Source organism: Camelus bactrianus, chromosome 6 (assembly GCF_048773025.1).
Source record: "Camelus bactrianus isolate YW-2024 breed Bactrian camel chromosome 6, ASM4877302v1, whole genome shotgun sequence".
Taxonomy (NCBI): Eukaryota; Metazoa; Chordata; class Mammalia; order Artiodactyla; family Camelidae; genus Camelus; species Camelus bactrianus.
The window spans coordinates 936,250-956,837 of NC_133544.1; positions in this window are offsets into that span (position 1 = coordinate 936,250).

Genomic DNA, 20,588 nt, shown 5'->3' on the forward strand with positions numbered 1-20,588 from the left:
CCCCCAGCAGGGCAGGGTTCAGGCTGACTTCCCCTGGAATCCTGCACATCTCGGCCTCTCCCAGACCCCCGGGTTGTGGACCGGACGCCAGCATGGCCGCTTCTCCCTCCCCCTCATGTCTTCAGCCCTGCTGGGTGGATGGCAGGAGTGGGCACCCCAGCTCGGGGGAGAGGGATCCTGGCGACCCCCCATCCGACATCTGCCGGTCAGGGTCACCGAGGTTCTGATGGCCAAGGGGTGCGTCACAGTGTCCACCTCCCGCCATCCGGTTCCCCCCGAGCCGCTCTCTCTCCACCCACTGCTTGAGGCTCCTCTGTGGTGCTGTGGGGGGTGCGGGGGGCCTGCCCTGGGAGCCATGTGGCCCACCTGGTTGGAATCAGCACCAGCTGCTGGTGTGAGCTGGGGCTCCGATGGCTGCTGACAGGTGGGCCCCAGGCCCATCCTAGTCTCCCAGGTGAAGCCAGAGGAGCTGGATCTCATCACCCAGCTGGGAGGTGGCCTCCCTGCCCTTCCTGGGGAAGTGAACTCAACACACCCCGCCAGGCTGGGGGCTGCCTTGCAGATTAGTCCAGCTATACCCCATCTTGGACCTGAGCCAGGTGCCCCGTGGGGCCTGGCCAGGGCGTGGTCTTACTCCCAAGGAGCCCACACGGTGCCGGGGAGCAGCTGGGAGAGGTGGCCTCCTCCCTACATCTGAGCCCAGCTCCCTAGGGCCCCACCTGCCTGTCCCTGTCATGTGACTGGGGTGGGGCCACATGCCACGCTTTGGCTGTCTGGGGACAGGTGTTTGCACACAGCATGTGTGCACCCGAGCACCTGGGGCAGTCCAGGAGCGTGTCCCCGCATTCCAGGTGCCCTGAGCTGGTAGTGGGAACCCTGGGGTGGGGGTCAGGAGTCAGGCAGAAGGAAGGCTGAAGGCTGGAGCCACCTCTGACCTCCACCTCCCAAGAGCTGTCCAACCCCTGCCCGCTGCCGCTGTCACTTCAGGGTCACACCAGCCTGCTCAGCCTCAGGCTGCGCGTGCCCTGGGCCAGAGCTCACACACCTGCCTCCTAGCTGCTCCCCCACACGCCCTCATGTGACCCCTCAGTGGTTTCTGGATTGGTTAGGTATCCAGGCAGACAGCAGGGCTGAGGGCCACCCACTGCTATCACCTGCAGATCACCTGCAGGCAGGGTGCAGGCTTTAGGGGAGGGGCACGTGCCAGGCAGCCCCTGAGAACAAATGCCCACTAGCATGGACTTGGCCATTCGCCACCCCAGACACTCCGCTGTGCCTTGTCAGCCCCCGTCCCCGACCGGCTTGGCGCTGTGGCCAGTTCCAGACCACATAGTCTCCATCTCACCTTCCCTGGGCCAGGCCTGGGCACGGTGATGCCCCGACTTTCCGCTACCTCTTGCCCATCTCCCTAGCCCCTTTGTCGTCCACTTGGAAGGCTGGAACGCTGGCGGAGCAGGGTGGGTCAGGCTGGGCCTGTGGGCTGGCAGCCTGGGACCAGAGTGGGGGCTCTTGTCGTTGGGCCGGGGCTGGGCCAACTGCCCTCTCCCATACCGAGCGGGGCCCTGGGAGGGGCCTAGATGTGCCCATCACACACCCCAACAGCCCGCCAGGCTGGGGGCTGCTCTGATCAGTGCAGCAGGCATGCCGAGAGCAGGGCTCCAGGGGTCGCAGCGAGATGGACTCACGGACTTGCACTGCAGGCCAGTGTGGACACCAAGGGGTCAGCGGGGCGTGTGCCTGCAGGACAGTCCTGCAGAGTGACCGTGACCATGTTGTCAGGAGAAACCAGGTCCTCGCCCCACCCACGGCCACTGCTGTGTGGCCTGGATGGAGGTGGGCAGGCAGGCCCTGACCCTCGGGCTGCCCAGGCCAGTCTCCGCCTGGCTTCCTGCTTCCAGGCCACAGCCGAGCTCCAACTGAGACCAGAGACCACACGGCCCCCTACACCCTGGGGACACTCCATTCCCCAAATGATAAAAGTGGCCCACAGAGGTGCAGGTGCGGGTCAGGGCCTCAGTCTTTGTCCTCTAATGTGCCCTCTTATCACTGTAGGGCCTGAGCCACTGGGCCCAGGCCACTCCACCCGGGGCCCCAACTCCAGTGCCACCCAACCCACCCGCCTTGGGCATCGCAGAGTGCCGCCTCCACGTGCCCACCCTGTTCCCTTCCTGGGACTGAGGACCTCCGTGCCCAGCCGAGACAGTGAAGACAGACACAGAGGAAAATGCAGCCCAAACCTCAGCCTGGGTCTGAGCCCCACTGCCCGGGCTCTGACCGCCCTCCACACGCGGCCGCAGTGCCCAGCGGGCCGCCGGAGCTCTCAGTTTCTGGGGCTGGCAGGTCACCATGCTCCAGCTGCCTATGACCTTAGAGAGCCTCAGATTATACCCCCACTGCAGGCCCCCATGATGCAGCCATACCCTGGGCAGCAGGGGGCACCCCAGGACCAGCTGGGCTTGGTGGGGAGGCCTTGCCTGGCCAGGCCAGAAACTCAGCCCCTGGGGCAGCCCCTCTGCCTGCCCCCGTCCTGCGAGAGGACCGATGCTCTTCTCGCGGCCTTGGGTTTGGGGCCCCCACCCCCAGCCCAGGAGTCCAGCGACATCCTCCCAGGTCCCAAGCTGCCACTTACGCAGGGCCCTCTGCCACCCAGCACATGCACCCTGGCCCCTCGGGGGACACTGAGAGGGGCCAGCTGGTTCCTGCAGGAGGGGCTCCTGAGTCGTGTCACGTCCAGCTCTGGTGCTGTGCGTGGGGCCGGGTCTGCGTGTGGCCGGCAGCCCCTGCGCCTACGTGCCTGGAGGGTTGGCCAGTCCCCGAGGAGGCCTTGGCCCCGGCCAGGCTGGCAGGGGGTGGGGGCGAGGGACCGGCCAAGGCTGCAGGCCGCAGGCACTGACTGCCCAGGCCCTTCAAAGGGGCCGTGGGCGGTGGCAAAGTGGAGGCTCTACGGTTTTCCTGCCGGGAGAGGAACCTGGCTCAGGAAGCCATTGTCCCCACACAATGGGCCCGGTTGGAACTGTGGGCCAGGGCCCCAGACTGGTGGAACCTGACCCTGACCTCAACCCTGACCCTGGCCCTCCTCATACCCTTGACCCCCATCCCTGCCAGACCCTGGCCAGGCCAAGGGAAGGCTGCTCCTTTGTGAGGCTGGGGAACTGGGAAGGACCAGGACGGGGCGTACTCCTGGTCAGCCCCACAGGGAGGGTCACCGTGCATCATGGCTGCAGAGACTCAGCTGGAGCCCTGGCAGACTGCTGGGTGGCGTAGGGGCTGTCCTCTCCTGGGCAACGAGGGGCTTTCACACTGGCCGGGCTGAGTAATCGCTTCCCCCCATTTGGAGGTCACGGTGAATAGGGACATTGTCTGCCAGGTGCCTGCCTTGGTGTGGCCTGGGAAAATGACCATCCAGCACTTCGCAGGGGGATGCCTGTGTGGCCCCCACCCCCAGCTTCAGCCACAACATGGAGCAGAACCCGGGTCAGCATGGGCCCAACCGGCAGGACCTGCGCTGTCCGGGCAGGGCCTGACTGCAGGCAATCACGGGGCTGGGCGGACAGGGTGGGGGTGGCCCTGGGCCCAGAGGCTGAGCTGGGATTGCCACCAGCACACGCCATGTCACGCTGGTGATGGGGACGTGCAGGAGGGTTAGCTTATGTCCCCGTGCCCGCCCCCCACAGGTCTCCCTGGGGGCTCACCACTTCTGGTCTGCCTCCCCACCAAAGCCCCTTAACAGAATATTCCTTCCAACCACACACAGAACTCTGGAAGGGATCTGTTTCACGGATTGACGGGTTACTTCGTGAGCCTTGACAAAGCCTCATAGCAAAACTCTTGGTTCTGAGGTTGGCTGTGGGGACAGGGACGTGGCAGGGAGGGGACAGCCTCCATGCTGGGGAAACAAAGCAGGCCCGGGATGGAGGGTGAGCAGAGCCGGTGTGCAGCAGCGGCGGAGGGGAGGGGAGGGGCGTGGGGCAGGGTCTGAGCACGTGGGCCTGTGGGCGTCACTGGGGGAGAGGGAGCAGAGGGTTCAGGGGTCTGTTGGGTGTGAGAGGCAGCAAGTGGGAGAGCCTGGAGTGACGGAAGGGCCACACAAGGGGTGGACATAGAGTCCACTAGTCTGGGGATGGCATTCAAGATCTCCCTCAGTGCACTCCCAGCCTGGGGATGTGAATGTGGGGAGGGGCGTGGTGGTCACGGGCCCAGGCTACAGGGTGGAAGGAGGGCCCACGCACACATGGGCATGCACCTTGAGAAGCGCCCCCTTCCTGGCCCCCCACAGACTGGGCAAGCAGAGGGCGGGTACGGCCCAGTCAGCCAGCAGGCGGCGCTGCAGACAGGTGCATCCAAGCCATGGGGGTGCCTGAGGCTGCGTGTGCACGATGAGGACCCTCGTGGAGGTTTTGTGTGCATGCGTGCGCACGTGCATGTGTGTTGGGGGTCAGTGCTGCGAGGACCCCTGCTCCAGGGAGGGGCTGGCCCTTCTCCTGTGGGAGGGGGACAGCTGGCTCCTTTGCTGTTTACATCGCCCCAGGGTGGTTCCCTGGTGCAGGGAGGGGCGCCCTGCAGGATCAGACCTTCAGTTCCCGCCCTGACTCGCGCAGTGTCCTCAGGCACTCTAGGCAAGGGGCGCACTGGGGTGAGGGTGAGGGTGGAAGCTGGGTTCTGCAGTGAGCAGCAGATTCTGGGTTCCCGCTGAGGGTCCAGTAAAGCTCACAGACAAGTTCCATGGAGTGGTGACATCCCCTGGGAGGCCCCAGGGTAGGAAGGGTGTAGGGGTTAGGCCAGGAAGACTTCCTGGAAGAAGAGGGGTCCACACTGGGATGAGGAGGAGGAACTGGTCAGGCCACATGGGGCACAGAAGAATCAGGGGGGCTGCCGACCTGGGGTTGGATGACAGAGGGCGTGGGGCGGGGCGGTGAGAACCGCTGAGGGTGGGAGGGGCCAGGGTCCCCAGAGGTTAGGGTGCTGTGCTCCTTGCAGAGGTGGACAGCAGAGCCTGTGGGCAGGGAGCAAGTGTATGGCCCTAGAGGTGGGCCTCTAGGCTGCCCGCCTTTCTGGCTATGGGCACTTGGGATTGAGGGGCGCGCAAACTGGTGGGGGCACCTCAGCCTCGCTGGCCAAGGGTGGGGGACGGGAGGACAGGCTAAAAGATGCGGACGATGCTGGTGGTGAGAATGTGGTGGGCAGGGGAGGGGGGCCCAGAGTGGCCCTGCCAGCCAGGTGTGGGCTGGAGCAAGGGCAGGAGTTTGTAGGAGGCAGGTGGGTGTGGGCCAGTGTCCCCAGACCGGGCTCTCAGTGAGTCACGGCTGACCTGGCGTCCCGGCGCCACGGGGGCCCAGGCTGCGCTGGCCGCAGGAAGCGTCGTGAGCTGATAACGGGCGGGAATCAGAAGTGCCGGTCCTCCTACTTCCTGCAGCGGGAGCAGCAGTCTGGGTGCTGGGCGGAGGCTGGGCAGGCATCTGCTCATGTAGGCCCAGGTGTCCTGGCCTGGCCTGGGTCCTCACAAGAAAACACAACTGTGCCGCATGACCACCTGGCTGTGCCTGTGGAGGACACAGCGGGGGACACCACGGTGGGCACGAGGAGTCCCGTGGGTGCTGGCAGGAAAGACAGCTGCAGTTTTGAGGCTATGGAGCAAAGGGTGGAGCGGACAGTGTGGTCAGGCCAGCAAGATGCAGGGCAGGGCGAGGTGGAGGAGAGCGTAGGGAGCAGGCCAAGGTTGGCGTGTGTCCACCAGAGGGGCAGGCTGTTGTCACCTGAGGGTCAGACTGCACCTACCTGAAGGTCAGCTGCATCCAGGCCACTGGGGGGTCATGGTTACCTGGGTTACTCCAGAGATGGGGTGCTCACAGCACTAGGGAGCAGCAGGAGGTATTGGTGGGGGGCACCTGGCTCCTGGGAGGGCAGGCCCCCAGGCCCCCGTGTGGCCGTCTGGGCAGCCTCGCTGAGGGACCCTGAGCCACGTGGGCAGCACTTCTGCACTCCAGCACTTGTGCTGTGTCTGGGGCCACAACCTGCCACCCACCAGCAGACCGCCACCGTCAGCTAGGCGGCGCTCACACCCCAACCCCAGGCTGGACTGGCATCACCAGGGCCACACCTCTGCACCCTCTACACAGCACCACCATCCCCACAGTCACCCCTGCCCCACCCAACCCCTGGGACCCTGGCAGAGTCACCATGCAAGTACTCTCCCTGCCAGGGCTGGCCTCCAACGGCCACCTTCACCACCACTGCCACCATCTTAGCAGGGTAGGGCGGGCAGGTGGGCATACAGGGCAGCTGTCAGGGCAATGCCCCCCAGGCCCTGGCTTCTGGACCCCTTGCCCTTCCCCAAACACCTGGCTCCTTCCTGACTCCAGCCTGTGTCTGGGCCACTCTCTCTCCTGCTGGGTCTGTCCTTTGTCCCCTCCTCCCCCAGCAAACATGACTAAGTGTCACTTCCCCCTAGAAGCCTTCCAGTGGCTGTGTCAGAGCCTCTCCTGGGCCCTGTAGCCTGCGAGCGTCCCTCTGCCCTGACTTTGCCCACCCTGTATCATCCATGTCTCAGGGATGGCTCCACGAGGCCAGGGGCTTGTCCCACCAGGCCACTGTAGGCCGGTGCCATCAGTGCCAGGGAGTGCTGTACGAGCTGAAGGCCAGACAGACAGACCGGGGGGCTGCAATGGGCCTGAGCCCCTGGCTCCTCCCCAGACCCCTGCCCTGCCTGGGGCCTGCCAGGACCACAAGTGGGCCACCTCATCCTGCCAGGAAAGAAGAGCCTGTCTCAGTTCTTCCAAACCTCTAGGTCTCGCCCCTCTCGGCTCCTACTCCTTGTTCTGGAAGATGCTTTGACTCCTCCTCTCTTTCCCTGATTATGGCTCTGTGCTTGCCTCACTCACAAAACCTCCCAGACGAGGGGTGGTGATGTGGGGGCACCTGGGCCCTCCAGGGCCAGCGTAGGGTTGACCCCTGACCGCAGCTCCAGGGCTCAGGCCTGGGCAGGGACTCCCCCACTCCTCTGCTGGAGCTGGCTCTCAGAGCCCGGCCTCCTCACACAGAGCTGCCCACGTTCACTGTGTGTCCAGTGGCCTCCGAAGGAGTCCCCCAGACCAGGCTGCCCCCCCCCCCCACCAAAGGACAGCAAGCCACGCAGGACCCTTGCAGAAAGCCAGGCGTTGTGGGGACAGCCGACTGGGCTGCCCTCCAGGACTGGACTGTCCTTCCACCCTTCTGGGTGGAGAGAAAGCAACAAGGCGTTGACTTCTGATGCTTTTTGAGGGGAGCGGCAGGGAGGAGGCCTGAATCTAAGTTGGGGAAAATGATTCTTTGGGACACTAGTCCACCATCACCTCTGTCTGATGGATTTCCGAATAAAGTCGCTATTCCTTGCCCGAAACAAAAAACCAGAAAACCTCTTAGCAGCGTGGCTTCACTGGCGGGTGCGGGGCCCTAGCTGGGCCCAGGTGTTCAACACCGCACACGCCGCCTGCCCTCCGAGGGCGGGGCCAGGCCAGGGGGCGGAGCCTACCAGAGGGGCAGGGCCTGGGGGGGGGCAGGGCCTGAGAGCTCCCCGATTGGTCCCCGAGCGGCCGGTGGAGCGCCAGCTCCCCATTGGTCCCCAGCCTGGGGGGGCGGGGCTGAAGCTCCGCTGCGTTCCCGCAGCTTGCGGAGCCAGTGGGGCAGTCTTATCAGAGCGGGCAGCTGGTGGCTTGTCCGTGCGCTAGCGCCCCGGCCCAATTCAATGGCCATTGTCCGCCGGCCCCTTTGTTCAGGAGGCGGCCACTTCCTGCGGGGCTGGGCTGTGGCGGGCGGGCAGGAAACGTTCCGAGCCGAGGCCCAGACACCGAGGCCGTCCCAGCCTGGGGTCAGAGGCGACGGCCACCTGCCCGAAGGTCACCCTGGGCTTGGGGCTGGGGGCTCAGAACCGAGTCAGGGGGCTGAGCTCAGCCCTTTCCTCTGGGTCTCGGTCTGCCCGTCTGCAGGGCAGGTGGATGAGCCAGAATGTCCTCTCCTAGGGGAGCTTTGCTGGGGGCTGGGCCCATGAGATCAGATCCTGCAGAGCCGGGGGTGGGGCGGGGGAGGGAGGAGGAAGACCGTCTGGCGGAGCGGTGCCCCTCCCAGGTCTGCTCTCCTCTGATGCCTGGCAGGGGTGACAAGCTCTAAGAGTTTAAGAGCAGCTTCACACAGGACTCATGTTCCAGGGGTGTGGAAACCCAACCCACTGCTTCCCAACAGGAGGAAGAGGAGGAGACCCCAGGCTGGGACGAGGCCTGGGAGGGGAGTGAGGGAAACAGCCCCAGGTGCTTCCCACCTGGGCCAGGCCTCCTGTCCCTCCTTCACCTGGGCTCTGCCATGCAGTCCTGCTCACCATGGACAGACCATCTCCTTGAGGCCCACACCAGGGGCCTTCTTGTCCCTCACACCTCTGCTCCACGGCTGCCCACTTACCAGGCCCCATGGGTCAGCCCAGCGCAGCACTCTGGCTGGGCCTCAGTCACATGCTCACCCACAGCTGAGAGTGAGGTCTGTGGGAGTGGGTGGGAGATGCGAGCCAGCCCGGGAACCACAGCTCGCCAGTCCTCACTGAGCCAGCCAAGGCATGAACGGTCCCACAACGGCCCCCTCTCCCACCGCACAGTGGGGGCTGCTCTTGCCCAGCCCCCAGCCTGCCCTCTCCCCTGTGCCCTGGACCCTCTTGCAGTTCTTTCCTCTGAACCAACCCCCAACCCATGACCCCCTTGTAAAGCCCTCCTGGGCTCAATCCAACTCAACCAGAAAAAAACACCGCAGGTATTTCAAATGGTGGGACTTAATGTGAGGAGTCTGTCTGGGAGGTCTTTTTTAGATTTTGTTTTTGGTGGAGGGGAGGTAATTAGGTTTCTTTATGCATTTTTAAATTAAATATACATATAATAAGAATAGATATATTCTTATGTATTTTTAAATTAACTTTTTATCTTACTTTTTAGTGGTGGTACGGGGGATTGAACCCAGGACCTTGTACATGCTAAGCATACACTCTACCACTGAGCTATACCCGCCCCCTCATCCAGGAAGTCTTAGGAGAGCTGGAGGCTGCCATCTGAGTCCAGAGGAGCCCAGGGGAGAGTTGTCACTCAAACCCCACCATGGCTATGTCCCCACAGGGCTGGACCCCTCTGAGCTCAGTTATAGCCGGGGGTTCTGTGCAGAGGTTTCAGACGGAGGACACCATCCACACAGCCAGAACATCCCATGTAAGTGCTTTTCAAAGGGCCTACACACCCACGAGGGAAATAGGGGAGCTGTGCCACCCTGGAGGCTTGGTCCAAGGAGCTGGGGGTCACAAGGTCCAGGAGAGGCAGTGGTGGCTTGAACTTGACCCCATTTGAGAGGCCAAGTGGGCAGCTGTGAAGAATCAAGGGGAGAGCCGGAGGATTGGGGGGCTCAGACCACATGCAGGGTGCCTGCCCCTGGGGAAAGCAGAGGGGAGGGGCCCCAGGCTGCCGTTTGGCTGCAGTAAGGGGCCCCTGTACCCCTGCCGTGCTCCATCTGTCCCTCTCCAGTGGGCATCTACAGGAGGACATGCTAGCGAAGCCTCATCTCGGCCACATGGGCCAGCCCCCCTGGTGTCAGGAACGCCCGCAGAGAAGGGCTGTGTCCCCAGAGCAGGGCGGTAGGTCCCCCTACTCTATGCTGTGGGCCCTGAAGGGGAAGACAGGTGTGAGCCAGGTGAGGCCCCAGAGCTCCTGAAGAGGTATCTGGCCATGGTGGGGTTTCGGGGTGGGGGAAGCAGGAGCCACAGAAGGCAGGAGGGGGCCAGTCAGGGCCTTGCCCGGGGAAGACCATGGGACAGTGGGCTGGGGGTGGTGGCCGGGCTGCTCGAGCACGTCCCTGCGCCCCGGGTACCATAGAAAAATTGAAATAGAGGTGGGGAGACAGCTGATGGGCTGAGAGCCCTGGAGATGCATCAGAGCTGGGATGTGCAGGGAAGTGGGGGACGGGCCGGCAGCCTGTCCTCGAAGGTAGCAGTGGGTGGAGGGCAGCACCCTTAAGAGCCCCCGTCCAGGGCTGTGTCCCAGCCGCCTGCACCCTGCCCTGCCCCTCCCCCACGCCCCACAGCATGGGTGCAGGGTCAAATTCCTTCCCCCAGCCCAGGCCCTGCCCTCACACCTCTTCTCCAGAAGGGAAGGACCACCCAGGGAGGGGCCCTCAGGATCCTGTTCCCCACCCTCTGAGCAGGTCAGACACCCCCTGGGTCTGACCACCTGGGCCATTCAGGGATGCATGTCACCCAGGCTGGACCTTCCGGTGGGCACCAGGCACCTGCAGCCTCAGTCCCTGTGCAGTGGCCCTCATCAGCCATAACCACTCAGCCTCCCCATATCAGGGGATGCTCCCTAGGCCACCCTACCCTTCTCGTCCAGAATGTGGAAGGAGGCCCAGGCCTTGCTGCCCCTCCCTGGAGCCTACTCCATCCACCCAGTAGCCATGGCCTGCCCTTACCATAGCCCCTTGGTGCTCAAGCCCACAGGCACCCCATCCCTGGACCTCTTGGGACAGAGACTTGTGGACCACTCTGCCCCTATACTCTCTGTCCCCCAAGAAGCTCTCATGTCCCCCTGGCTGGCTCCTCCTCAGCTATTAGCACTGTCCCCGGGGCCCCCTCCTCCAGGAAGCCCCCCACTCCCTCTCCTAGTCCTGCTGCCGCCCGAATAGCTCGGGAGTCTCTGCAGATATTCAAGTTGCTGGGGTTGGAGCTTAAGCCAGGGAGGAGGACAGGGGCTTGGAGGACGGCTGGCAGACCCTCACCTGGCCCGGGGCCCGGTGGTGCAGGACCCTCGGGGCACCCAGCCCTGGAGGACTTGGCCAGGAGCTCCTCTTCGTGGGCGGTCTCTGTGTGAATCACCCCTCAGGCACAGGCACAAATGCAGGAAACCGCCATTCTGTTAAACTCTATTTTCCCCGGCGGAGGGGAAAGTCCGTCACACGAAGACCATTGTCCCCGGGCTCCTGCTTTCCGGGTGGGCTCCACGGAGATGGGCTTGCGGGCTGCTGGGGCTCCTGGCTGAGCAGTTTCCCTTCGAGACCCAGGGGCGCCTAGTGGGGGGACTGTGGGGCCTGGTCCAGCCACCAGCCCAGGGCGACACCAGCATGGCCAGGAGGCGGTGCACGCCCCCAGAGCCCGAGCTGCGCTGGGGGCCGAGTGAGGTCAGAGCTCAGGTCCAGCACACCACCCCAACATTCTCCACCTGCCCTCAGGCGTCCAGCCCAGGCCCGCCCAAGTTTCCCCCCCATCCCTGGGAGGAAGCTCCCAACCCCACCCTGCACCCCCTGCAGCCTTTGAGACCCGGCCAGAGGACTCTGCCGGTGGGCTTGCTGCTGTCCTGGGGCCCTGCTGCAGTTGGGGGACTATGTCCAGACTGTGTCATGCCCCCAGGGGAAGTGGACGGGCAGGCAGCCCTCACAATCTGTCCCACTCTTGCCCCGGGGCCTAACGTCAAGTTCCACCTGGCGCGTGGGTTACCACGTGGAAACGGGGCAATGGTGGTGCCTGAGCCGTAGCTCAGCCAGACACGGGGAAAGATGGGTGACCGAGGGGCCACCATGGGCACCCTGAGCGGTGCTGGTTAAGGGTTGTGGACAACAGGCACCCCCTCCCCACATCCTGGGGGACCCCCGTGAGGAGTCTGGGCACCTAGTGGTGCAGGGGTGGGGCCACCCCAGTACTGGCCCCAGATTTGAGCTGGGACAGGTGGGGGTTGGGCAGGGGCTGAGGCTGGGTGGAGGGGGGCTGGACTGGGGACTTAGTATGGGTGGAGGTGAGTGAGGCTGGACTGTGGGTCCAGGCGCCAGTGGACTCCAGGGAGGGTAGGGAGGGTAGGAAGAGGGCCCCGCCCCTGGCCTGAGCACGTCTCTCCCAACCCAGCAAGCTCCAAGGGGCAGCCTGGGCGTTCAGGCCAAGGAGCAGAAAGAAGCCGCATGGCGCAGCTATTCTGGGAGGGGCTCCAAGGATAAGCTCAAAGGGCAAGGGCTCAGGAAGCCGGAGGCAGGAGCCAGGGTCTCAGAGAGAACGCGGGGGGCGGGGGAGGGGGGGGGAGCGGCATACCCCGAGGCGGCTGAAACGCAGGCCTGGCCTCGCAGGCCTCGCAGGCCTCGGGAGGTGCTTTCAGAGGAGGGGTGGGGGGAGGTTGGGAGGGACAGAGCCCCCACTGTGGTCACAGTGGAGATGGACAGAGCTCACCACCAGCACCTGGATCGCGTTTCCCCGAAGGAGAACAAAACGGCGGAGGCGACTGTCACAGGCACAAAGTCTGAGGATCTGCCTGCATGACAGACGGGGGGCTCGGTGGAGTGTCCTCATCCCCACGCACCCCTGCCACCTGCCCACCCGCCCGCTGGCCCTGCGCGCCTGCCCGGGTCATGTGGCCCCTCGCCCTCCGCCCTTCTCGCCCCTCACACACCTCCTTCAACCTGGCTGCTCTGAGCAAATCCTAGATGTCATGGCACACTTCAGCCTGTATCTCTAAGGTGCGGTTTCCCAGAGCGTAACTGTGACGCGCATGCATCCAGGCAGCGTTCTCGTCCCTGGACAAGGCGAGGGAACCCTTCTGCACCGCCGGTCTGATGACCCACACGAGGCCCACGCCTTGTGACTGGCTGGCGCGTCTCTTGGATCTCTTTATCCTCAGTTTCTCCCTCCCGGTGGTCTTGAGTTTGCCCCCAACCACATATCTGTTCTAGACCGAAAATGGGGTGTGGGTGTGCTTGGTGTGGGGTGAGCCCGCATCAGTGGCTCTTCTGCCAAGAGGAGCATGCTGTCTGGTCGTCTTTTTTGTCTGTTGTGTTTTTGTGTGTGAGGTTAAATATAGCTAAAATAAAACAGACTATTTTAACCATTTTAAGTTAGGAGAAAGAACATTTCTGAGATGAACAGCAGGTCAAAAACATGTAACACAGGTGCAACTAGAAACACAGCCTCAGAAGACAGACAGCGATGATGACAACTGACCCTGCAGCGGTGCCTGGAGATGGACGCACGCCAGTCCCTCTCTCGGACACCGGCAGCTCAAGCATCCGCAAGCAAAGACGTGGACAATTTGGACAACACAAGAAATAGAAAGAGGCACTCTTTTTTTTTTTTAGTACAAATGGGACACTCTCCAGATCAACGTGTATGAGGTCCCCAAAGAGGCCTCAGGATGGCTTGAGGAGCAAAAGCAGCCACCCTGGAGGTGTGCAGGTAAGTAAGCGATATTTACAAATTACAGATTAAAGGTATTTCCAACTGAGAATTCTGCACCTGGCCCAGCTGTCATGCAAGGATGAGGGTATAACAAAGATATTCTCAGACACGCACAGTATTAAAATGTATCTTCCACCCACTGTATCTCAAGAAGCTACTGAAGGATGTGCTACATTAAAATGAGGGTGTAAACCAAGAAACAGAGAGACCAGCATTCGGACCCCCTGTGTCTAACACAGGAGGGGGAAGTGAGTCCCCAGGGGCTTGTCAGGGGAGACGTCTGCCAGACAGCTGTGCCCTGTGAGCATCGGCTACCCATGTCAGACCGCGTGACACGAGAGATGGCACCTCTAGGGCAGCTGAGGATGTGGCTTCCCCCAGACGCATCTGCTTGACCCATGCTGACCCACCCTGGAGGACGGGAGAGGGCTCTGGTGGGCTTGGAAGCAGAAATATAGGACGGCCCACACCCCAGCTGGATGCCCTGCCTGTGGGGCCTGGATGCCTGTAGGCCACCTGTGTCCCTACCGAGTGATGGCCCCAGAACAGCTCCTGAAACTCCCCGCAGCTTCCAGGGTACTAGCAACGCGTCCGTCACGACCTGGCTCCCGTGTGTCCCTTTTACTGGTGTTCTTTAAACTGTACATGACGCGGACCAGCCCGCAGAGCTGGCACACAGCTCTTAGGAGGAAATCCGACGCCGGTAGAGCAAAGGGACCCTCTGGGGACACGGGGCACCATGGAGACACCGAGCCTCTCCCAGGTGATCTGCAGACCCAACGCCGTCTGAGTACACATGCCTACCACTGGTTCGTCCCACCTGTTCTGACATTTGTGTGAGAAAGAGAAGGTCCATGATAAATGAGTTAATTGTGAACAAACTGTACAATGAGGTATGAAGATGGGCTGGAAACCACGGCAACGAAGTGGGGTGACGCTGGCGCAGGAGCCGGCTCAATGGCACTGGATGGACAATGAAGGCTGAAGGCAGACTCCTGGCCACCTGCAGTCACTCACTCGTGCAGCCCAGGCCAGAGGCCCGAGGGCTCCCCTCCGGAGCCACTGAAAGGCCCAAAGAAAAGACCCCCGTCTCAGGTACTGGAACATGGGGGCCCTGTAAGGGGGCGGGTCTGACAGCTTGCAGTGCAGCCCCGAGTTAACAACACAGTCAGGGCTGCCCCCAGGTCCTGAACTCAAGGAAATAGAAACAGAGAGCGTGGGCCAGAGAAACCCAACTGTACCACCCCTCAGGGGTAAGACACTCCCACCAAACAAGGATGTGCTGCAAAGAGAAAGAGGGAGAGAGAATGGACGCCACGGGGTTAAAAACCTGATGGCAGAAACTTGGGGAAAAAACGATGGATTGAAAGATGAAATGGAGAAACTCTCCTGCGTGGCAGAACTGAAAGGCAGAGTCGTAAATGCAAGGGAAGCTAAGACAGTAAGGGGCTCGTTCATGAGACTGAGCACCCAACTGATTGGAGTTCCAGACAGAAGAGGGAGAACGGAAGGGGACAGAGGATACAGGAAACCACTCACACAAGTTTCCCAAACGGAAGGGCGCGCGCTTCCAGACGGAGACGGTCATCAGCTACTCGGCCAAGGGTTGAGAAACCCAGTTGCAAGCAGGACGTTATGGAACCTGGGGACCCAAACGGCTGCAGAGGGAAGGGAAGGTCAGGGATTGGGGCGGCTCAGCGGTCAACCTGACGCGGGAAGCCTTCATCGTGGGGAAAAGTTTCCAGCCACGATTAACCATCCGGTCAGCGAGGGGCCGGTGACGTTTCCACACCAGTGTAAAGTCCCAAGTCATCAGTTTCCATGAGGCATTTTGAGGATGAGGAGGAAGTGGACAGGGAAGGGGGAGGCATGGGGCCAGCGACCCTGGGACGGAACTCAACGGGGAGTAGTGAGGGAAGCCCCTGGGTCCTGGACAAGGGGCACCAGCCCAGGGTCGAGGGAAGGAGAGCCCCGGGGGCTGGCGCCAAGAAAAACCGCAAGGAGGACCAGGTACGTTGACCTTGGTGGGGGCAATCAGTTCCCCCAGAGAAACAGAACACGTGTGTGTATACAGTACACGTGAAATAGGAGATACATATATATATATTTATTTATTATGAGGAATTAATTGGGGCTCACGCAGCAGTTACAGAGACAGACAACTGCCCAGGTCCGCAGCCAGCTCACCGGAGCCCAGGGGAGCCGCCGGTGTGTGTCCCTGCCCGAGTCCGAGTCTGCAGGCAAGAGCAGACCGCAGTCCGGCAGGGAGAGCAGACCCTGCACTCATTCTGCTCTGTTCGGGTCTCCAGAACTGGATGAGGCCCATCCGCGTGGTGGGAGGGCATCTGCTTTCCTCAGTGCGCCTGTCCCCACCCAGACACGCTCAGGATGATGTCCCGCCACATGCCAGGGTGCCCGTGGCCCGGCCAAGTTCATACATGCACTTAACCATCACGGAAGAGGTGAGGATTACGTCAGAAAATCACACGTGCAAGGAAGGGTAACCTGACCGCACTTAACGTGCCACGGGGTGCGCGCTCTCATAAAAGACACCGGCACCCAACTCTGACTCAGCAAGAGATCCTGAGCTGGGCACACCGGGGGAGAAGGCAAGGGACGTGTCCGCACACGGGAAAAGACAAAGCCTCCCGGCCGCCAGGTGATGGCCCCGTGCCATAGTCTACACCCACGCCCGCCCACCTCACCTCCTCTTCACAGGCCTAGCCTCAGGGTTGGGGGCGTTCACCCTCCCTGGGGTGTGCTCAGGGGAAGTTTTGCCCCATGCCCTCTGGTCCAGACCTTGGAGGTGAATAGTCATTGGTCCACACAATGAGGGCTTCTGGGCAAGTGTTCCCTCCTAATTTGCAGAGATACCCCTCCCTTCACCGAAGCTGCAGGATCTGTAGATGATGCCTGGGCCACAGCAGCCATGTTGTGACCCTGAGGCTGAGTAGGGGGCTGAACTGCCGTGCAGGGGGGAGGTGCTCTATGGACAGCTCCAGGGCCTCGTCCTTCCAGAGTTCTCGTGTGAGACTGCCAACCCTGAGCTGTCTGAACTATGGGAGGTGGCTCCCCTGGCAGCCTGTGGCTGAGCTTGCCTGACCACTGCAGGCAGAGGGAAAACGCCACCACCGATAAATCCAGAAACAGCTGCGCGAGCACACACCTGGAGGGACCCACCAGAAGCACAGCCTGAAGGGTCGACAGTGGCCACCTCTGGGGGCCGAGGTGTGGAGATGGGTGGGCCAGGGACTAGCAGTTCTGGGTATGCATCTTGTGCTAATATTTAACATTTTTCTTTTTCCTGTTGCCATGTGCATGCATCACTTTGACAGAAATCAAAATTAACTGAAAAAAATATCAAAACAGGGGAAGGGTATAGCTCAGTGGTAGAACGCAGGCTTAGATGCACAAGGTCCTGGGTTCAATCCCCAGTACCTTCATTAAAAAGAAAAAATGCAAAACACCCAAACCCAAACCACCACCCACAAAAAACACCCAACTCCCACCAAAGTTCCCTAACTCAGTTGAAAAGAAAAGGCTTCTCTATGCGCCCAGAAGGATCACGGGTTTTGTGTGGCCCCTGTTCCCTGCTGCTGTCCCTGGCACCCCTGAGGTCCTCAAAAGGTGAGACCTTCATCCCCAGAAGGTGGCCTTGCCGTACCGGGGTCCTCAGCCCCTTCGCTTAGCAAAGCAGACCTCGGCACCCAGCCTAGCTGCCCTCTGCCCCCTGCTGCAGGGACACAGAAGTTACGACTCACCCCCCACTTTCAGAGCAGCCTGTCATCCGTAACCAAGTGGCCCGAGTCCGGCCCCTGCCAGCCGCCCCATGCACGCTCCTCCTCCCCTGACTCCCTGCCTTCGAGGTATCACTGCTCCTCTGGGATGTCCACGCACCCCTACAGCTCACCGCTGTCACCCCTGGTATTCTGCCCAACCCCTCACTCTGGGCCCGTCCTCAGGCGTCCCCTGCACCCCTCCTGCCACCAGCGCCTGGACTCCATGCCCACGGCCCTGGCCTTGACCCTCCGTGTCCCCTCTGGCTCAGCCTCTGTCTGGGCATTAGTTCTCTGCCTGCTGTGGACTCCTAGCCTCTGACTCCCCTGCTTCCTCCCAGGCTCCTGCCGCCCTTCATCCCTGGGGTCTGTCACATCAGGAACTAGCATCCTCATCTCTCTGGACCCACAGGCTGCCCACCACTCACTCTGGGGAAGGAAGGAAGGAAGCCAACATCCACCTGTCCACCTGCCCAGGCTTCTGGGCACTGCCCGAGGGCATCCTCCAGCCTGGCGCCACCAGGAAACCCCAGTCACCAGCCTATCGGGACTCCAACCCCTTTGGGACCACGTGCAGCCACCCACTCCTCCCACCCTGGTCTGGACAGACGACCAGAGAAAAGGGAGGCAGCAGACCCCTCCCACAGGATCCCATCGGCTCCCGGGATGCCTCCCCCTGCCCTCCCCATGTCCACACCGTGACCCCTGGAACCTGGGAACGTGAAACCTCGCATGGCCGAGATGAGACTCTGTGAAGGACCTGGAGATGGGGGATCCTGGCTGACAGAGGGGGGCCAGTGTCGACACGGGGTCCTTATCGGGGAAAGTAGGCGGGTCAGAGCAGAGGAAACAAGGCAGCAGAACAGGGGTGAGGTGCTGCTGCCCTGAAGACAAGGACGGGCGGGGGGCCACGGGGTGCGGCTGCCTCGAAAGGCTGGAAAAGGCCGGGAACGGAGTTCCCCCCAGTAGGTTCGCAACCCCAGGCACACCTTGGCTTTAGCCCAGTGAGGCTGCATTGGGCTTCTGTCCTCGGAGCTGTCGGGTGACATCTGTGCTGCTTCAAGCCACCAAGTCTAGGTGGCTGTTTTGGCAGCGCTGGGGCCCTGACACCCAGGTCTCAGCAGGATCTCATAGCCTCCACATTCCCAAATCCAGAGGTGGCTTCCCAGAGGGCCCCCTGGTGTCCACCAAGTCCCCCTTCCCCTGGAGAGTGGCCCTCCACTCAGGCTCCTCCTCTGCACCTGCTCCCGAAGGGCCCGAGGTCACCCACCTACATGGCCACCACTCTGTACAACGGTCAAAGCCCCTCTGAAGGTCTCCTACTCTCTCTGGCCCAGGCAGCCACGGTGACCTCAGAGAGGCACGGCCTGACCACCATGCCCCTGCTCCCAGTGCCCTCTGAGAGGGCCCAGCACAGCCCTGCCGGCTGCCCCAGCACCATGGACCCCTCTTCCATCCTATCCTCCTCCTCCATCCTCAGGTGTCTGGGAACAGCACCTTCTCAGCAGGGCCACCCCACAGCCCAGCCCTCCTCTCCCCGAAGCCCTCTGAGCCCCCGCCCCAAGCTGCCCGGTACACAGCAGGCACTCTGGAAAAACGGGTGGACTCCTTTGTCTTTTCCCTGCTTCCTGTGTCTGACGATGGCCTCACCGGAGACGCTGCACTGCACCTCCTGCCCCAGGTCCACAGTTAGACCTACCATGACGGGCCCCAGGGAGTGTGGGGAGATGGGGCTGGGTGGCCGGGGGTGGCATGGAACATCCCTGAAGGGTCTCACTGATACACTTTTCCTTAAAAAAAAGTTGAACTAAAATCCACATCACCTTAACCATTTCACCTTGGAGGTTTCAGAGGCCTTTAGTACATTCACAACATTGTGCAGCCATCACCTCTTGTCTAAGAATGTTTTTGTCACTGTCCCCATTAGGCAATCACTCCCCACCCCTGGCCCTTGGCAACCCCTAATCTGCTGTCTCCGTGGATTTACTTACTCTGGACATTTCACATAAATGGATCATACAATAGGTGACCTTCTGTGTTTGGCTTCTTTCACTCAGTCTTTAAGGTTCATGCATGTGGTAGCACATGTCAGAATCTCATTCCTTTTTATGGCTGCATAATATTCCACTGTCTGGCTAGACCACATTTTGTTAATCTGCTCGGCACTGGATGGACCCTTGGGTGGCTGCCACCTTCCTGCTCTTGTGCAGAGCAAAAGTATCTGTTTGAGGCCATCTTCAGTTCTGTGGGAGGACACCTGGGAGGGGGACTGCTGGGTCACATGGTGGCTCTACGTTTACCTGCCCGAGGCCCTACCAGGCTGTTTCCTGCAGGGGTGGCACCTGGCTGCTATTTTGAAGCACACACATCCTGCAGACTACATCGCAAGCTGCCTCAGCCTGCATGAACGTCAAATGTTACTTCCCCCCAAATGTGGGCAAAACACTGCTCTGTGGAGGTGCTGACTTTTCCCAGATGCTCCGAGCTGGAGCTTCCCGGGGCTGAGGGGCTGGGAGCAGGTATTCCTTATGGCTCCTCCGTGGTCTGGGCCACTGCTATGCCAGCTTTGTGATTTGTCCTTGAAGGAAGTGGCTTGTGTTTGAGGGAGGGAGCCACCCCCAGGCCTCACGTGTCTGGGGTGGGCCCAGCTTCTGGGATGGGCTCCCTGGTGGGTGGTCTCTCTGGCCCCAGCACACTCTGGCCAGGCCAAGGCCGGGGAGCACACGTCCCTACAGAGTCACAGGGGATGATGGCTAGTCTCTTATGATGCCCTTATGACCATGTGTCCCAAGTCCCCTGTCCTTGGGAAGTCCCCTCCCCTGGAATCTGGGGTGGCGGGGACTTACTTTCTGGTCCATTGGATGCAGAAGTAATGATGCCATCGGGCATCTGGGGCTGGTCATGAGAGGCTTGGCCCCCTGTCCATGTGCCGGAGAAGCCGCCACAGAAGAAACCCGCTGATCTGAGACCGCCATGCTCGAGGAAGCCCCGGCCAGCCACACGGAGAGGCTGCACACAGGGAGCCAGCCAGCCAGCCAGCTACAGCTGTTCCAGCCAGCCAGCTAAGGCACCAGGCTAGGGGCGAAGAACGCATCCTGGACGGGCATCCCGCTCAGCCTTCAGAAGACTCCACCCCAGCTGCCACCTGATAGCACCCCAGAGAAACCCAAGGGGGGCTGCCCAGCTGAGCCAGGGCCATCCCCAGACCCGGAGAGAGAGAAACAGATGGGAGCTTTCAGCCATGAAATCTCAGGGTGCTCTGTCACACAGCAGTAGACAATGGGGACACGGAGTTAATTTTAAGGCCACATGGCCAGCCCCACCTGGGCTACCCTCCCTGGGGCCACAGTCCAGGGAGCAGGCCAGGTCAGGGCCCAGCCGCCCGACCCCAGCATGTGCGCCTACCCACGGGCGGCGGTGGCCGCCGCATCTGGAGGGGGTCTTGGGATCCACACCCAAGAAAGTGTGGGGCGGGACTTCTCGTGGGCGGGAACAGCAGCTGGCTCCTGAGGTGGAGGAGGGACAGCCCCAGAGATGGGGAGAGGCAGCTCCTCCCGGTGGGGCAGGTGGACAGTCCAGCTGGAGCCAGCTCCTCCCAGCCCCCAGGA